This window comes from Bos mutus, chromosome 2, assembly GCF_027580195.1.
Source record: "Bos mutus isolate GX-2022 chromosome 2, NWIPB_WYAK_1.1, whole genome shotgun sequence".
NCBI classification, from domain to species: Eukaryota; Metazoa; Chordata; class Mammalia; order Artiodactyla; family Bovidae; genus Bos; species Bos mutus.
Window position 1 is genome coordinate 132,952,294 of NC_091618.1, and position 20,107 is coordinate 132,972,400.

At 39.0% G+C, this 20,107-nt stretch overlaps 1 pseudogene; it reads right to left on the reverse strand.

Annotated features, from left to right (window-relative positions):
• Nucleotides 1–2,505: 2,505 nt before the first annotated feature.
• LOC102269474 (small ribosomal subunit protein eS1-like) lies at nucleotides 2,506–4,112 on the reverse strand (annotated as a pseudogene).
• Nucleotides 4,113–20,107: the final 15,995 nt, after the last annotated feature.

A 20,107-nucleotide genomic window follows, 5' to 3' on the forward strand; every position in this document is an offset into this window, starting at 1 on the left:
CTCTGCCTTTTCTAAAACCAGCTTGAACATTTGGAAGTTCACGGTTCACGTATTGCCAAAGCCTGGCTTGGAGAATTTTGAGCATTACTTTACTAGCGTGTGACATGAGTGCAACTGTGCAGTAGTTTGAGCATTCTTTGGCATTGCCTTTCTTTGGGATTGGAATAAAAACTGATCTTTTCCAGTCCTGTGGCCACTGCTGAGTTTTCCAAATTTGCTTGCATATTGAGTGCAGCACTTTCATAGCATCATCTTTCAGGATTTGAAATAGCTCAACTGGAATTCCATCACCTCCACTAGCTTTGTTCGTAGTGATGCTTTCTAAGGCCCACTTGACTTCACATTCCAGGATGTCTGGCTGTAGGTCAGTGATCACACCATCGTGATTATCTGGGTCGTGAAGATCTTTCTTGTACAATTCTTCTGTGTATTCTTGCCACCTCTTCTTAATATCTTCTGCTTCTGTTAGGCCCATACCATTTCTGTCCTTTATCGAGCCCATCTCTGCATGAAATGTTCCCTAGGTATCTCTAATTTTCTTAAAGATATCTCTAGTTTTTCCCATTCTATTGTTTTCATCTATTTCTTTGCACTGATTGCTGAGACCTAGGGGCAGAGTAAGTTCTCAAGACTTCACTTCTTCAATGCCTGGGCTGAGGGAGTGTCTCCTAACATAAGACTAACTTTAAATTAGAAATCAGAGTATTGCTGGAGGCAAACATTGGCAGAGTTCTCTGCCCAGCTCTGTTGCCGCCTCAGATACACAGAGCCACTATATGGGGAGGGTCAGAGGAGGGTATGAGGGCTCATGTTCAGGACCCTCAAACTCCAAATTTTTGCCATCTACTTAATGCTTCAGGTTCCCCATTTGCAGGGTGGGACGACAGTGTGAGTTGGTTGAGATATGGCTGGCATAAGGCCTGGGCCCAAGTAAGTTCTCAGTACACAGTCTTTATTGCTCCTGCCATTTTTGTTCCTGTCTTGTCCTGGACTCCCCCAAGGCCCCTCCTTTCCATCCTTGGTTTGCTTTGTTTGTTTTTCACTTTCTGTGGTTGCATTTTCTTTGTAAGCACACACTGTTCATCTATATTAGACATGAGTATCCTGTAATCACTGCAGCCATCCCGCCAGAATATCTATTAGAGACCTTCTGGGCAAGGTGATCTCCTAAGGGACCTAAGCAGCCCTTCTGACACCAGATTATCAAGCGAGATGTGGTGTGTCAGATGTCAGGGTGGCCCTGACAGGGTATTTCCCATGCCTCCCATAGGAGGTGGTGCTTTACACTCCCATGAGGGATCATCATGATACTGCCCATAATAGAGCTGGGAAGAATGCCCATTTGCTGCACCAGCCTAGTGTGGTTGCTAAACACCACCAACAAGGGCCCAGGTATGTATTTCTCTTCTCCATCTTCTGATTTCTTGATGCTTTTGGTATCTGCTGGATTTGTGGATTTCCAGACTGCTTACTGACTGATGGATTTTCCTAGACTTCATAGATTATTTGTGATCCCAGGGCCAACTTTTCCAACTGTCCTCCAGACCTTTAACCTCCTTTGACAGAATGGCTGTGAGCACCAATTGGAAAACAACAATGAAATGAATTTCTTATAGCTCGGCATGGCCCAGCAGTAGAAAGATATTTTGTTTGTATGTTTTTAGCTTCTATCATTCTCTTTCTTTTTATGATGGTTAACTCTAAGCCTTATCACTAGTAAATAAAACCATGATGTTGGTAGTCACTGACCTTACAATAATTTTTTATGTAAACATCCTAAGACTTATCCCTTTGTTTTTTTTTTGGTTTCCTTTTGAGTTGTAAAAACGTTCCCCAATTAATCAGATCTAAGCTCTCTTTCTTCCATTATTAAGCAAAGTCTGTCACTTGAAGCTTTCTAGAACTGCATATCTATTGCCCCTCCATAGATGACCACCAACATCCTTGGATCTGTTTCCCTCTTCTCTTGAGATCCAGATGTCAGGCGCTCATTTAACATCAATCTGTCCAAACCAGATCCTCCTGGAGTCCCCACACCTGTGAAGAGTATCCCAGTGGTCCAGTAAAGGTCATTTAGGCTCCTCCCACTATCCCTTTCCCCATGTACGGTAAGTGATCAGTCCACTTTGTCTATTTATTTTTTGGCCCTGCTGAGCATCTTGTGGGATCTTAGTTTCCCCAACCAGGGATTTAACCTTGGACCTGGGCAATAAAACCATGGAGTCTTAACCACTGGACTGCCAGAGAATTCTCCTACATTATTTTCTCACACCCTCTTTTCCATTCCCATCCCTGTTCCTTTAACCCAGTATTTTTACTTTACATTTAGATAATTGAAATAGCCAAATAGAGAATCTTGATTTCTACAAGCTCACCTGTAGTTTGCTGCTTTGCAATCGGTCTTTCCCAACCATCCCACAAATGCTCTGAGGATTATTTGCAAAATTCATTATTTTTTTTTCAACAAATAAGATCTTTTATTTGTCACCATTAAAAGTCTGCATTTTAAACAGATTCTTGGACTGGTGGCTTGTATCCATCATCCCGTTCAACTTTAGCACCTGTCTCACCCACAGCAGGTTTTCCAGAACTACTACCTTTAATATGTAACTCCATGAGTTTTGCCAGTTCAAACTTGGGCTTCTTTAGCACTTTTTCTTTTCTGATGAAGACATCATAGAGTGGATAAATAGATTGGCAAGCTTTTTCTATGTCTTTCCTAATGCTATACGGAATCAATTTATTGACCAACTCTTTCAAGTCATTTGTCTGCACCTTTCAGGTCATGATTTCCATCATCTTCTTGCAAATCTGGTGCACCTGCTGGTGCTGGGCATATGAAGTCATCTGAATCTGATTGCTGCACTTTTTTTTTTATTAGAACCCACACAAAACAGATGAAGCAAGTAACCATTGGTAGTCTTGACATCAACATGAGCTTTAATCATGGTCTGCCATTTTTTGATCCATGCCATGGAAAGATCCATGCGATGGAAATTAATTAAGCATTTTTTGCCCTGAACATCCTCAGTAATTAGTTTGAGTTTTCTAAATGCAATGTCATCATTGTGCAGATCAGCAAGACTCACTTCAAAAACATGCCCCAATAAATGCTGGAGAGGGTGTGGAGAAAAGGGAACCCTCTTACACTGTTGGTGGGAAAGCAAACTAGTACAGCCACTATGGAGAACAGTGTGGAGATTCCTTAAAAATCTGGAAATAGAACTGCCTTATGATCCAGCAATCCCACTGCTGGGCATACACACTGAGGAAACCAGAAGGGAAAGAGACACGTGTACCCCAGTGTTCATCGCAGCACTGTTTATAATAGCCAGGACACGGAAGCAACCTAGATGTCCATCAGCAGATGAATGGATAAGAAAGCAGTGGTACATATACACAATGGAGTATTACTTAGCCATTAAAAAGATTACATTTGAATCAGTTCTAATGAGGTGGATGAAACTGGATCCTATTATACAGAGTGAAGTAAGCCAGAAAGAAAAACACCAATACAGTATACTAACGCATATATATGGAATTTAGAAAGATGGTAACAATAACCCTGTGTATGAGACAGCAAAAGAGACACTGATATATAGAACAGTCTTATGGACTCTGTGGGAGAGGGAGAGGGTGGGAAGATTTGGGAGAATGGCATTGAAACATGTATAATATCATGTATGAAATGAGTTGCCAGTCCAGGTTCGATGCACGATACTGGATGCTTGGGGCTGGTGCACTGGGACGACCCAGAGGGATGGTATGGGGAGGGAGAGGGAGGAGGGTTCAGGATGGGGAACACATGTATACCTGCGGCGGATTCATTTCAATATTTGTCAAAACTAATACAATGTTGTAAAGTTTAAAAATAAAATAAAATTAAAAAAACAAAAACAAAAACATAAACAAAAACATGCCCCCTGAGGTCATCAGATGCAATTTTGATTCCTTGAGATCTTGTGACCAATGTTTTACCAATATTCCTTATATTGAACATAACAGGTGCTTTCACATCACACTAATCTTTTTTTAGAAAATGGGTCAGCCACTTTCTTCTTGGCTCCCCTTTTGCCTCCTTTCATAAGGTGCTTGTTCTTGCCAACCACCATGGTGCTGCTCAGAGAGCCAAAAAGGGCAAAATTCTTTTTCTTCTCATATTATTCCCTTGCCAAATTATTTTGTGGTTCTCATTGGTTTATTGGTTTAAATCCTAAGCCCTTACTGTGATATTTAAGACTGTCCACAGCCCTCTCCAAACCTGTCTCACAATGTTTTTCAAGGACTTCATCTCCTCCAAAAAATATTTCCATTCTACGTTTTCCTAACAGGTCCACAATTTTTCATCTTTGTAGCTTTCATTTACTCATCAAGTAATTAGTGGATCAATACTCAATGACAAGGCCTGGGATAGGTCTTGCTGATGATACAGCCTCTTTTCCCTAAAAAACACACCTACTCCCTCATGCTCTTTCTGTGATGGGAATGGCCTCCCTCTTTCTTGTGACACCCTTCTCTTGAAATCCTGCAGTGAGATGGGATATGCCTGACTTTATGAAAAACATTTTCCAAAATATATCAAGAAATTCAAAGACATTCTTGCCCTTTGAACTAGTGATCTCCACTTGTTGGGAATCTAAGGGTATAATCCAAACTGCAAAAAAATAGTTTGTGTAAAAAGATCCACTTTGCTACCTTATTCATCAGCTTTATTGATAGTATTGAAAATGGAGATAACATATATAATACAGGATGACATAAACAAAAATAATTTGATTATAAGAATAATAGAAGACTTTTAAACTCTACTTGATAAACTTTGAGGAATATATTACATTTCCTCAATTTCCAAGTACAGAAGCTTCTCATAATATGAGAAAATGCCCATGATGAATTATTTGAAAAAAATCATACTGAAAGAATGCATATGTATTTATGCATGTGTGTATGTATTTAATCTTTATAACTGTTTAACAAATTATTTTAAAATTATATATAGTAAAAAAGGACAATGAGTAAACAAATTACAATATTACCAGTGATTATCTCCAGAAATAGATTGTAGATAATTTCTTTTTAATTTCTTTTTTATGTCTTCCAAATTTTCAATGTAACAAGCATGTATTATTTTCACATGATTTATTTTTAACTGCACTTGTGACTTAGCCAATTCTGTGTGGGTGTTTTAGTGCCCAGATGTACTCCAACTTGGCCGCAGATCATTTTCAGGTCACCAAAATGCACATCCCTTTCTATGAACTCAAGTAACACTCATCACCTTTGTCATTAGTCAGGCATATCATACAACACAATATACTTTAATTGTTCGAGTAAGAACTTTTCTCCTCAATTAAATTGTGAGCAAACAGGAAGCATGGCTTAGGCATTGCTGTTCCCTCAACATTGAGCCAGTTGACTTGTGGAAAAAAAAATTCTGGGGGAATAATCTGTGTTAATAAGTATTAAGGCCTTTTAGTATTAAAGGACCATATAAGTAGCAAGTTACTCTTTGATTTGAAAGAAGTAAGAAGGGAAGAATATGAGGACTGTCATTGTTTAAGTCCTTGCTGGGGCAAGCTTGTTAATGGCCACCTGATTTTATGACTATTTTATATTCTTTCAAACAGTTGTATGGGGTAGGTGCTTTTGCTCATTCAATAGATGAAAAGATGGAGGCCTTGGGGTAAAGGTCCCTAACCCAAGATCACACAGCTAGTGAGTATCAGTTCTAGCCATTGATCCAAACTTGACTGGCTTCAAAGCTCACTCTCCTTCCATTGATTTCTCACATGATAAAATTCAGTTGCCGCAGAGACTTCTGACATACTCTCCCATCCTCCTCCTTTCCTAGCCAGATATATGGTTAAGGGAAGCCTAAAAGTCAGAATGAGAAAACAAGAGTCTAGCTTCCAGTTTCAGGTGTATTAAGATCCCCTGCATAATTAATATTTCTGTGTGTATCACTGACCCTGCCATGATGCCCACTATCTTGCTGTTCACACTGTGCACAGTGTTCGCTGAACCCAGGTTAGGAAAGGTGCAAGCTAAGAGGCTGGAAGAAGATGCAAAGAGCTGTATGAACTGCAGATATGTTTATTCTCTCCTGGCTCATGCTGGAGCCATACCACAATGCTCTCCTCTCACGGCTGACCCAAAGGACAAAGCCGTGATGCAGCAGTAATGCTGCTGCTTTCTCGGGGAAGCTCACATATGTGTACAGAACATGACAAAGCAAGTACCTTGTGACACTCATGTGCAGTGGTGTAAGTGATCTCAGCTGTTACATAATCATTATGTACAAAATGTGGGGCAAGAGAGCCTGACCACACCATCTTGGCTAATTTGCCTTTTCTCTACACTGTGTAGTTGAAATCACTGTTGAAATTAATGATAATTGAGTATTCAAAGGTTGCCACATCACTTGCCTTTGGCAGACACTCAAAGCAGGCAGAGGAGTGGGAAAACTTTGTAATGAAGAACAAAGAAGGCTTCAGGTGTGCCTTGGCTGCTGAAAAAGAGGCTGCTGGCCCAGGGAAGCTGCAAGTGAGGCAGATAGGAGCAGGAGTCCATTGTGGTTGGTTGGTCATAGGTTGGAGGCAGGGGCAAAAATTAAGGAAGCTGTCAATTATGTCAAGATGCGTGGAGGGCCAGGGGCAGAACTGCCTCATTCATTCTGACACTCTGGGAACCCACTCTGTTCCTAACTGTAAGAACACTAGCCCCCCTCTGCCCCTTCCTCCCACCCGCCCAGCCACACATCCATTTCCTCCCTGGAACATGCACTTTAGGAAGTAAGAACACAGGCACAAGTCACCCCTAACAAGAAATCAACCCAAATTACTCAAGCAACATTTCACACCAAGGACAAAAAAAAAAAAAAAAAGAAGAGGGACCTCAGATATGCAGATGACACCACCCTAATGGCAGAAAGTGAAGAGGAACTAAAGAGCCTCTTGATGAAAGTGATAGAGGAGAGTGAAAAAGTTGGCTTAAAACTCAACATTCAGAAAACTAAGATCATGGCATCCAGTCCCATCACTTCACGGCAAATAGATGGGGAAACAGTGGAAACAGTGGCATACTTTATTTTAGGGGGCTCCAAAATCACTGCAGATGGTGACTGTAGCCATAAAATTAAAAGACTCTTGCTCCTTGGATGGAAGGTTATGACCAACATAGACAGCATATTAAAAAGCAGAGACATTACTTTGCCAGCAAAGGTCCATCTTGTCAAGGCTATGGTTTTTCCAGTAGTCATGTACGGATGTGAGAATTGGACTATAAAGAAAGCTGAACACCAAAGAATTGATGCTTTTGAACTGTGGTGTTGGAGAAGACTCTTGAGAGTCCCTTGGACTGAAAGTAGATCCAATCAGTCCATCCTAAAGATCAGTCCTGAGGGTTCACTGGAAGGACTGATGTTTAAGCAGAAACTCCAATATTTTGGCCACCTGATGTGAAGTGCTGACTCATTGGAAGAGACCCTAATGCTGGGAAAGATTGAGGGCAGGAAGAGAAGGGGGCAACAGAGGATGAGATGGCTGGATGGGATCACTAACTCAATGGAGATGCGTTTGAGTAAACTCCAGGAGTTCGTGATGGACAGGGAGGCCTGGTGTGCTGTGGCCCATGGGGTTACAAAGAGTTGGACATGACTGAGTGACTGAACTCAACTGATTCTTTACTTTTTTGTGCTTCATTTTGAATAAATTTTATTGACCTGTGTTTGTCTTTACTTCTCCTATCTTCACCTGTGGTTAATTTCAATTAAATGTATGCAATGAATTCTTAGTCTCAAAACAGTATTTTCTTAGCTTTTAGAATATATATTTGAGCTTTAAAATTCAAATTATCTGTTGATATGCTTTTTTAAGCTATTTTCCATCTTTTGCTTTATTTTTACCTAAAATATTAGTTTAACATATTAAATTAGTCTTTGTCTTCTAATTTTAATAACTAAATCATCTCCAGATCTGCTTCTATTGACTATTTCAACTACTGATTTCTAATCATTTTGCCTGCATATTCACATATCTAGTATCCAGTGCCTTTTTATTGTGAACTGTTCATATGACTGATACACTTCAGAAGTTTTGGATTACATACTCTTCCTTCAAATCATGTTAAATAGAACACATGTACACCTGTGGTGGATTCATGTCAGTGTATGCCAAAACCAATACAATATTGTAAGGTAATTAGCCTCCAATTAAAATAAATAAATTTATATTAAAAAATACATAGGAATAAATTAAAAAACTTTTTTTTTTTTCTGGATGGAAATTAAATCACCAGTAAATCACCTTGATTTTCTTGAGATCTGGCATTAAGGTTTGTTGAGGCAGGCATGTTTCAGCATTTATCTTGTGTCTAGAGGGTACATCTTGTTTTTATATTGTGGGCATTTCTTGACCCTCAATCAACAACTTGACTGCACCAGACTCAACATTACCCATCACTTTGTAGTCTCTAAAATATTATCACAATTCTCCATCCCCCAAGAAATCTCTGCTAGGCCTTCCAGACTAATACCATGCTTATGAACAGTCTATGTTGAGGTCAAGAACTCAGTGGGAATTTTTATATGAATACTAGGAATCCTTTATTGTACTGTTCCCCTTATTCCCTGTCTTGCATATCACAGAGGAAGCTAAGATGAATGTGAAATTCTTGTTGTGTGTTTCCATTCTGCCAAGGATAATAGCCCTAATATAGTCATTGCTTTCAGTCTACAAGTTGTTGTCATATATTTTAACCAGCTTCTACTCAAAATAGGAAAATGTATATTTGATACCAGCAATTTCAACTTGGCTATAACTTAGAAACTATGTTTTGTGCTATACCTAGAATCACTATGAGCGTACTCACACATGTGTTTCTGCTACACCTAGAATCGCTATGAGCATACTCACACGTGATTTGGTGACTACTTCTGTTGTTGTTCGGTCACCTAATCATGTTTGACTCTTTGCAATCCCATAAACTTGCACCACACAAGACTTCCCTGTCTTTCACTATTTCATGGAGTTTGCTTAAACTCATGTCCATTGAATCAGTGATGCAATCCAACCATCTCATCCTCTGTTGCCCCCTTCTCCTCCTGCCCTCAATCTTTCCCAGCATCAGAGTCTTTTCCAATGAGTTGGCTCTCCACATTAGATGGCCAAAGTATTGGAGCTTCAGCATCAGTCCTTCCAAAGAATATTCAGGGTTGATTTCCTTTAGGATTGACTGGTTTTATCTCCTTGTGATCCAAGAGACTCACAAGAGACTTCTCTAATGCCACAATTCAAAACCATTCATTATTCTGTGCTCAGCCTTCTTTATGGTCCAAATCTCACATAAGTACACTGTTACTGGAAAAACCATACCTTCGATTATATGGATCTTTGTTGGCAAAGTGATATCTCTGCTTTTTAATATATGGCTTAGGTTTGTCACAGCTTTTCTTAGAATATCTGCAAATAATATCTTTATTGCCATAAAGATGGATGCCTTCCCTGAGGTTGACCTACTCTCCCATATCTAAGGGTGAGGACTTTCTGGGTCATAGTGAGAGAGTCAGTTCCTAGGCAGATTGATAGGAAGTCTGGGGTCCCCAAGAAGGAGAGAGGGGTCTGGGGCTCTCAAAGATGAGACAGGAATCTGGAATTCTCAAGGAGGAGGAAAGGACAAACGTCATTTTATTTTCTCTACATTCCTTAGTCAAACTTTTTTTTTTTTAAGACCAGAACTGATGATTACACAACAAACAATTCAGTTTAAACTTTGTACTAAGGATTATATAACAACAATGCATCCTGCATGAGGACAGTTTCTCCTTCTTGGAAACCTTCTGACTAATCCTGATACCTTAGAATGTATATTATGGGAGTGGGTCTGGTAAAATTTATCTATTGTTAAATTATAATCCTGTTATCTTAAAATGTAAATTTTGGGAGTGAGTCTGGTAAATTTTTTACAACCTTGAAACATATTTTGACTTATTGCAATAACTAATTTGAAAAAATATAAAATTCCTTTGCTTAGACTAGCGAGGGGAGCACGCTCTGTCCCCCTTCTGATGTCTATGTTAGAAGTTTCCTCTGCCCCTTTTTCACTTTAATAAAACTATGCTACCCAAAAGCTCTTGAGTGATCAAGCCTGGCCCCTGGTACTGAAGCTAAATCTTCTTTGGAGGTCACAAATCTGACATCATTCACCTTATCAATAGGATTTGTATTCAGTTCAGTTCAGTTCAGTCACTCAGTTGTGTCCAGCTCTTTGGGACCCCATGGACCGCAGCACTGCAGGCCTCCCTGTCCATCACCAGTTCCTGAAGCTTGCTGAAACTCATGTCCATTGAGTTGGTGATGCCTTTCAACTATCTCATCCTCTGTCATCCCCTTCTCCTCCCATCTTTAATCTTTCCCAGGATCAGGGTCTTTTCCAATGAGTCAGTTCCTAACATTAGGTTGCCAAAGTATTGGAGTTTCAGCTTCAATATCAGTCCTTCCAATGAACATTCAGGACTGATCTCCTTTAGGATGGACTGGTTGGATCTCCTTGCAGTCCAAGGGACTCTCAAGAATCTTCTCCAACACCATGGGTCAAAAGCATCAATTCTTTGGTGCTCAGCTTTCTTTATAGTCCAACTCTCATATCCATACATGACTATTGGAAAAACCATAGCCTTGACGAGATGGACCTTTGCTGGCAAAGTAATGTCTCTGCTTTTTAATATGCTACCTAGGTTGGTCATAGCTTACCTTCCAAAGAGTAAACATCTTTTAATTTCATGGCTGCAGTCACCATCTGCAGTGATTTTGGAGCCCCCAAAAATGAAGTCTGACACTGTTTCCCCATCTATTTGCCATGCAGTGATGGGACCGGATGCTATGATCTTAGTTTTCTGAATGTTGAGCTTTAAACCAACTTTTTCACTCTCCTCTTTTACTTTCAGCAAGAGGCTCTTTAGGTCTTTTTTGCTTTCTGCCATAAGAGTGGTGTCATCTGCATGTCTGAGGTTATTAATATTTCTTTCAGCAATCTTGATTTCAGCTTGTGCTTACTCCAACCCAGCAGTGCTCATGATGTACTCTGTATATAAGTTAAATAAGCAGGATGACAATATATAGCCTTGAGATACTCCTTTTCCTATTTGGAACCAGTCAGTTGTTCCATGTCCAGTTCTAACTGTTTCTTCTTGACCTGAATACAGATTTCTCAAGAGCAGGTCAAGTGGTCTGGTATTCCCATCTATTGAAGAATTTTCCATAGTTTATTGTGACCCACACAGTCAAAGGCTTTGGCATAGTCGAAGCAGCAATATATGTTTTTCTGGAACTCTCTTGCTTTTTCAGTGATCCAAAGGATGCTGGCAATTTGATCTCTAGTTTCTCTGCCTTTTCTAAATGCAGCTTGAATATCTGGAAGTTCACTCTTCACATACTGTTGAAGCCTGGCTTGGAGATGAGACTTTTGAGCATTACTTTGCTAGTGTGTGAAATGAGTGCAACTGTTTTGGTAGTTTGAACATTTTTTGGCATTGTCTTTCTCTGGGATTGGAATGAAAACTGACCTTTTCCAGTCCTGTGGCCACAGCTGAGTTTTCCAAATTTGCTGGCATATTGAGTAGTATCATCTTTTAGGAATTTTAGGATCTTTTAGGATTTGTATATATTTATTTTTATCATTAGGAAAAACCTAGGTGGAAGCACTGACAGATTTCCTCTTCATGGGCTCTAAAATCACTGAGGATGGTGACTGCAAACATGAAATTAGAAGGTGATTGCTTCTTGGCAGGAAAGTTATGACAAACCTAAGAAGTGTATTAAAAACCAGAATCATCACTTTGCCTACAAAGCTCCATATAGTCAAACCTACAACTTTTCCAGTAGTCATGTATGGATGTGGGAGTTGGACCATAAAGAAGGCTGAGCATTTAAGAACTTATGCTTTTGAACTGTGGTGCTGGAGAAGACTCTTGAGAGTCACTTAGACTGCAAGGAGATAAAACCAGTCAATCGGAAAGGAAATCAACCTTGAATACTCATTGAAAGGACTGATGTTGAAGCTGAAACTCCAATACTTTGGCCACCTGATGCAAAGAACTCACTCATTGTAAAAGACCCTGATGTAGGGAAAGATTAAGGGCAGGAGGAATAGGGGATGACAGAGGATGAGATGGTTGGGTGGTATCAACAATTCAATGGACATTAACTTGGGCAAACTCCAGGGGATGGTGAGGAACAGAGAAGCCTGATGTGCTACAGTTTATGGGGTTGCAAACAATCAGACACAACTGTGGGTTCAATCCTTGGGTCAAGTAGATCCCCAGGAGAAGAGAATGGCAACCCACTCCAGTATTCTTGCTTGGAAGATCCCATGGTCAGAGGAACCTGCGGGCCTATGGTCCATAGGGTCACAAAGAGTCAGACATCGCTGAAGCAACTTTGAACAACAAAAAATCGTTAATAGGTACGGCTGCACAGTTTTTCAAAGTAGTTGTTCTACATATATTCACCAGCAAAGAAAATTCCAGTTCTAATATCTTTGATATTCTTTAATATAGCCATTTTATGAAACATTCTGCCAGTTTTTCTTGAGTGTGTGCCAGTATCTCATTGTGGTCTTTTCAAATGGGTGAATTGGACACTCACATGGGAAATAACAGACATTGACCTACCTTTACATCAAGAACAAAAACAGATTCCTGATGGGTCACATACCTGTTTATGAAAGGTAAATATGCAAAGTTTCTTTAAGGAAATAAAGAATATTTGAGTAGACAACAAAGGAAAAGACTGATAAATTTGACATCAAAATTAAAAACTTCTATTTGCTGCAACAACATTAAGAAAGGCCAAAAGCAAATCACATCTAGATAAGACTCTTTGTTACCCCGTGGGCTGTAGCCCACCAGGTTCCTATGTCCATGGAGTAGGCTCTTTACATCAGGTGGCCAAAGTACTGGTGCTTCAGCTTCACCATCAATCCTGTCAATGAGTATTCAGTATTAATTTAAGATTTACTGGTTTGATCTCCTTACAGTCCAAGCGACCCTCAAGAATCTTCTCCAATACCACAGTTCAAATACATTAACTCTTTGGTGCTCAGCCTTCTTTATTGTCCACTTCCACATACATACATGACTACTGAAAAAGGCATAGTTTTGATTATATGGACCTTTGTTGGCAAAGTAATGTTTCTGCTTTTTAAATATGCTGCCTAGGTTTGTCATAGCTTTTCTTTCAAGGAGCAAGTGTCTTTTAATTTCATAGCTGCAGTCCTCATCTGTAGTGATTCTGGAGCCCAAGAAAATGAAGTCTGTCACTGTTTCCATTGTTTCCCCATCTATTTGCGTGAAGTGATGGGACTGGATTCCATGATCTTTGTTTTTTGAATGTTGAGTTTTAAGCCAGATCTTTCACCCTCTTCTTCACTTTCATCAGGAAGCTCTTCAGTTCCTCTTCACTTTCTACCATAAGGGTGGTGTCATCTACATATGTGAGGTTGTTGATATTTTATTGATAATTCTCCCAGCAATCTTGATTCCAGTTTGTGCTTCATCTAGCTTGGCATTTCACATGATGTTCAGTTCCATTCAGTTAAGTTGCTCAGTTATGTCTGACTCTTTGTGACCTCGTGGACTGCAGCATGCCAGGCTTCCCTGTCCACCACATGCTGTACTCTGCATCTAAGTTAAATAAGCAGGGTGACAATATACAACCTTGATGTATTATTTTCCCAATTTTGAACCAGTCTGTTATTCCATGAATGGTTCTAACTGTTGCTTCATGACCTGAGTTCAGGTTTCTTGGGAGGCAGGTAAGAAAAGTAAGTTATTAAAAGTCTATGAATCAATAGATGTGAAAATAAATAAAGATGATTTATTACTCCATTTATTCAAATTTTTTTCCTCTCTATTTTTTTCTTTGCAGAGATGTCACACATCTTTGATCAAATTTATTTCTAGGAATTTGAGTTCTATGTTTTTATAAATTATATCATATTTTAAAATATTTTAACATTGCTTTTCATTAAAATAACAAATTGGGATAATGTAATGTTACATATTGACATTGTATCCAGCATCTTTTTACAATAATCAGCTGTTAGCCAAAGAATAATACATAAGAAATCAACTAAGAGTTCAGTGATAATGGATAAACTGATGAAGACCTGAATGAGAATGTGTGATTGAAAATTAGCTGGGGCTCCTCTGCCTCTGAATGAGAATCTTGGATTTGTTTGGGACAGCTCTGTTCCATGTGTCTCGTTCCCACACACAGGACAGATGGACAGACATACCCAATATGTGTTCTCTGCTGGGAGGTGACATCCTTGCAGATGGCTCAATCATAAAACTCCCAAAGCCTAAGCACATCATTCATTTCTGCCCATGTTCCCCTTGCTGAAGCAAGTCCTATGGCCATGTTCAGTATCAGTGAGGTAAAGAGGTTTGCTTCTTCCCAGGAGTTGAGGAAAGTAGCAAATACTTGCTGTTGTTGTTGTTGTTCAGTCGATAAGTCATGTCTGACTCTTTGTAACCCCACAGACTGTCCTTCACTATCTACTGGAGTTTGCTTAAATTCATGTCCATTGAGTCAGTGATGCCATCCAACCATCTTATCCTCTGCTGTCCCCTTTTCTCCTTTGGCCTTCAATCTTTCCCAGGATCATAGTCTTTCCCAAGGAGTCAGCTCTTTGCATCAGGTGACCAAAGTATTGGAGCTTCAGCTACAGAATCAGTCCTTCCAATGAATATTCAGGATTGATTTCCTTTAGGATTAACTGATTTGATCTCCTTGCAGTACAAGGGATTCTCAAGAGTCTTCTCCAGCACCACAATTTGAAAGCATCAATTCTTCTATGCTCAGCCTTCTTTATGGTCCAACTCTCACATAAGTACATTGTTACTGGAAAAACCATAGCTTTGACTATATGGATTTGCTGACAAAGTGATGTCTCTGCTTTTAAATAATTGTCTAGGTTTGTCATAGCTTTTCTTCCAAGAAACATGCATCATTAAATTAAATGGCTGCAGTCACCATCCACCAGATTTTGGAGCCCAAGAAAATCAAAACTGTCATGTTTCCACTTTTTCCCCATCTTTTTTCCATGAAGTGATGGGACCGGATGCCATGATCCTAGTTTTTGGGATGTTGAATTTTAAGTCAATTTTTTCACTCTCCTCTTTCACCCTCATCAAGATGCTGTTTAGTTCCTCTTCACTTTCTGCTATCAGAGTGGTATCATCTGCATATCAGGTTGTTGGTATTTCTCTCAGCAATCTTGATTTCAGCCTATGATTAACTCAACCCAGCATTTGACATGCTGTTCTCTGCATAGAAGCTAAATAAGAAGAATGACAATATGTAGCCTTGTTGTACTCCTTTCCCAATTTGGAACCAGTCTGTTATTCCATGCCTTATTCTAACTATTGCTTCTTGATCCACACACCACTTTCTCAGGAGGCAAGTAAGGTGGTCTGAAACTCCCATCTCTTTAAGAATTTTCTACACTTTGTTGTGACCCACACAGCCAAAGGCTTTAGCCTAGTCAATGAGGAAGCAACAGAAATTTTTCCATGATCCAGTGAATGTTGGCAGTTTGATCTCTCATTCCTACATATGGCTAATTTATATAGGTGCTAAATTTGCTTATTAATTCAAGTAATCCTTATGTATATCCTTTTGGGTTATCTGTATGAATAACTGCCTTAACCTCAAATACTAATATTTTAATTTTTCCTCTCAAATAAATATAACTTTCATTCTTCTTCTCTTATACTATATAGAACACAATTAAATAAAAGTGGACATCTTTGTTTTATGCCTTAATCAAGGACTAATCTTTCCATATTTTACACACAATTGTGATTTTTGTTTTATGCTTGTTCAGTTCAGTTCAGTCACTCAGTTGTGTCCGACTCTTTGCAAACCCATAGACTGCAACATGCCAGGCTTCCCTGTCCATCACCAACTTCAGGAGCTTGCTCAAACTCATGTCCATTGAATCAGAGATGCCATCCAACCATCTTATCTTCTGTTGTCCCCTTCTCCACGTGCTTTCAACATTTTCTTGCATCAGGGTCTTTTCCAATGAGACAGCTATTTGCAACAAGAGCTGAAGTTGCCAAAGTATTGGAGTTTCAGCTTCAGCATCAGTCCTTTCAATGAATATTCAGGACTGATTTCCTTTCAGGTTGACTGGTTTAATTTTCTTGCAGTCCAAGGGACTCTCAAGAATCTTCTCCAACACCACAGTTCAAAAGTATCAATTCTTTGGCACTCATATTATTTTTGTAGTCCAACTCTCACATCCATACATGAGTACTGAAAAAACCATAGCTTTGACTGGATGGACTTTTGTTGGCAAAGTAATGTCTCTGCTTTTTAATATGGTGTCTAGGTTGATCATAACTTTTCTTCCAAGGAGCAAACATTTTTTAATTTCATGGCTGTGACTTGGGAGCCCAAGAAAATAAAGTTCTCTCACTGTTACTGCTCTATATCTATTTGCCATGAAGTGATGGGACTTCATTTTTGGAATGTTGAGCCTTAAGCCAAATTTTTCACTCTCCTCTTTCACTTTCATCAAGAGGCTCTTTAGTTCCTTTTCACTTTCTGCCATAAGGGTGGTGTCATCTGCATATCTGAGGTTACTGATATTTCTCCTGGCACTCTTGATTCCAGCTTGTGCTTCATCCAGCCTGGCATTTTGCATGATGTATTATGCATATAAGTTAAATAAGCACAGTGATAATATACACCCTTGACATACTCCTTTCACAATTTGGAAACAGTCCGTTGTTCCATGTTCAGTTCTAACATTTGCTTCTTGACCTGCATACAGATTTCTAAAGAGGCAAGTCAAGTGGTCTGCTATTCCCATCTCTTTCAGAATTTTCCAGTTTACTGTGATCCACACAGTCAAAGGTTTTGGTGTAGTCAATAAAACAGAAGTAGAGGTTTTTCTGGAACTCTTCTGCTTTTTTCGTGATCCAATGGATGTTGACAATTTGATATCTATTTCCTCTACCTTTTCTAAATCCAGCTTGTACATTTGGAAGTTCTCAGTTCATGTATTGTAGAAGCCTGGCTTGGAGAATTTTGAGCACTACTTTGCTAGTGTGTGAGATGAGTGCAACTGTATGATAGTTTGAACAATCTTTGGCATTGCCTTTCTTTGGGATTGGAATGAAAACTGACCTTTTCCAGTCCTGTGGCCACTGCTGAGTTTTCCAAATTTGCTTGCATATTGAATGCAGCACTTTCGCAGCATCATCTTTTAGGGTTTGAAATGACTCAACTGGAATTCTATTACTTCCCCTAGCTTTGTTCATAGTGATAGTTCCTAAGGTCCCCTTGACTTCACATTCCAGGACGTTTGGCTCTAGGTGAGTGATCACACCATTGTGATTATCTGGGTCATGAAGATCTTTTTTGGATAGTTCTTCTGTGTATTGTTTCCATTTCTTCTGAATATCTTCTGCTTCTGTTAGTTCCATACCATTTCTGACCTTTATTGTGCCCATCTTTGCATGAAACGTTCAGGTGTTGAATTTTATGAAACTGTTTTTTTTTTTTTTTTTGTAGCCATTTGTATAATCATATGCTTTTCTTCTTTTTTAATAATTGTGAATAGTTGCAGTGATCATTTTCTTAATATTAACATAGGCATATTTCTAAATCAATCCAATTATGGGCTATTGTTATTCAGTTACTCAGTTATAGCTGACTCTTTGCAATTAATGGACTGCTGTGTCAGGCTTCCCTGTAGCTCACCATCTCCTGGAGCTTGCTCAGACTTTGGTGATGCTATCCAACCATCTCATCCTCTGTCCTCCCTTTCTCCTCCTGCCTTCTATCTTTCCCAGTATCAGGGTTTTTTCCAGTCATTCAGCTCTTTGCATCATGTGGCCTAAGTATTGGAGCTTCAGCTTCAGCATCAGTCCTTCCAATGAATGTTCAGGACCAATTTCCTTTATGACTGAATTGATCTCCTTGCAATCCAAGGGACTGTCAAGAATCTTCTACAGCATTACAGTTAAAAAGCATCAGTTCTTTGGTTCTCAGCCTTCTTTATGGTCCAACTCTCACATCCATACTTGACTACTGGAAAAACCATAGCTTTGACTATACAGACCTTTGTTGGCAAAGTAATAATGTCTCTGCCTTTAAATATACTGTCTTGTTTTGTCAAAGTTTTTCTTCTAATGAGCAAGCTTCTTTGAATTTAACGGCTGCAGTGATTTTGGAGCCCAAGAAAATAAACACTGTCACTCTTTCTGCTAGGAGGAGGTGGAAAATTCTGCACTGTCATTGTTACCCAATCTATTTGCCATGAGGTGATGGGACCAGAAGTTTTGATCTTCATTTTTTTAATGTTGTGCTATACACTTATTATACATATAAACTATGGGCTATATATGTACATATATATATTTTATATATATATATATATCAATTCAGTTCAGTTCAGTCACTCAGTTGTGTCCAACTCTTTGCAACCCCATAAACTGCAGCACGCCAGGCCTCCCTGTCCATCACCATCTCCAGGAGTTCACTCAAACTCATGTCTGTCAAGTCGGTGATGCCATCCAGCCACCTCATCCTCTGTCATCCCCTTCTCCTCCTGCCCCTTATCCCTCCCAGCATCAGAGTCTTTTCCAGTGAGTCAACTCTTTGCATGAGGTGGCCAAAGTACTGGAAGTTCAGCTTCAGCATCATTCCTTCCAAAGAAATCCCAGGGCTGATCTCCTTCAGAATGGACTGGTTGGATCTCCTTGCAGTCCAAGGGACTCTCAAGAGTCTTCTCCAACACCACAGTTCAAAAGCATCAATTCTTTGGCACTCAGGCTTCTTCAGAGTCCAATTCTCACATCCATACACGACCACAGGAATAACCATAGCTTTGACTAGACGGACCTTTATTGGCAAAGTAATGTCTCTGCTTTTGAATATGCTATCTAGGTTGGTAATAACTTTCCTTCCAAGGAGTAAGCATCTTTTAATTTCATAGCTGGAATCCCCATCTGCAGTGATTTTGGAGCCCAAGAAAATAAGGTCTGACACTGTTTCCACTGTTTCCCCATCTATTTCCCATGAAGTGATGGGACCAGATGCCATGATCTTTTATATATATATATATATATATATATATATATATATATATTCCTATGGGTTTTATGTATATAATATATATTCAGTTTGCATGTATTTTTAAAAGATTTTTTTCATCAATATTCATGAGGGAGTTTAATGGGAGTTCATATGCAATTGTTTTTTTTTTTAATATCTTTTTCAAATTTTATTGTCCAGGTTGATGGTTCGATAAATGAAGTTGCAAGTGATTTTTCTTTTTCTATTTTCTGGTAGACTTTGTGTAAAGCTAATTTTTTTCCCCTTAATTATTTGGGAGAACTCACCATTCAGTAATGTGGGACTTAATTTTCTTTTTTGAACAAGTTTCTTAAATTATGGATTAAATTTGTTTAATGCATATGGATTTATTTATATACTTTATTTCTTCTTGGTAACCACTGATAAAACATTTATTGATTAATGTCTGTTTAATCTGAGTTTTCAAAATTTCTCATATAAATTTTTATACCTTTTAATAGTTTTTTTTTATGTCTACAGAATATGTAGTTATGTTCCCATTAATTTTCTGATTTTGTCACCATATCTTCTCTTTCCCTCTCCCTCTCACTGTCTTTTTCTATCTCTTTGTCTCTCTCTCTAAAGATTTATCATGTTTTTTACAAATCATCTTTGCTTTACTATCTTATATTTTTTCCTTTCCATATTTTTTTTCTTTCATGCTTATTTTTCCTTCTACTTTTCTTTTGCTATTATACTATCCTTTGAGATAACTGAGGTGACTACTTAGATCAGGCTTGGTAGATCCCTGATATCATGGCTATGGGGATAGCCCTGAACCCCAATTTGTGACTCTCTGTCCCAGTAAGACTGCTGAAAGAACCAAGCATGATGCTTTATGCTTAGTCTTTATGTCTCAGGCTGAAAATTGTCAAATGTTCTAGGGTAAAATGCCACTGTAAATTTAAGGCCCTGAAGTGTTTTCCTTCTTCAAACCTGGTGATCATTTGATCATTCAA